The sequence below is a fragment of the Cicer arietinum genome, chromosome 3 (assembly GCF_000331145.2).
Source record: "Cicer arietinum cultivar CDC Frontier isolate Library 1 chromosome 3, Cicar.CDCFrontier_v2.0, whole genome shotgun sequence".
NCBI lineage: Eukaryota > Viridiplantae > Streptophyta > Magnoliopsida > Fabales > Fabaceae > Cicer > Cicer arietinum.
The window spans coordinates 45,157,093-45,157,534 of NC_021162.2; positions in this window are offsets into that span (position 1 = coordinate 45,157,093).

Below are 442 nucleotides of genomic sequence, written 5' to 3' on the forward strand. Positions count from 1 at the left end.
TATTTGGTCTCTGTAAATATAACAATTTTTTATTGTAATTCTGGTAAGTTTTTTTGTTTGGATTTACTTTCTGTAAAATCAGATATGGTCGACTTTGGTCCCAAACGTCAAATCAATATTAAAAGAATAAAGAGTTTTCTAAAAACCCTTAAACCCTTCTTTTAATTTTTATTCATATTCTCTTTATAAAATATCACTAACTATTAAATGATCAATAAATAAATTTATTAATTAATAATATAAAATATTTTAATTTTTAATATATCATAAAAGATGATGTATTAGTGTGTATTTATAGATTGACGTGTCATTACAGTTTATTAGCTTTTTTCTTAGGGACCAAAACGGATTGTGTCTGATTTTACGGGGACTAAATCCAAATAAAAAAGTTAGATTAACTAAAATTATAAAGTGATATATTTGTAGAGATCAAAGACATATT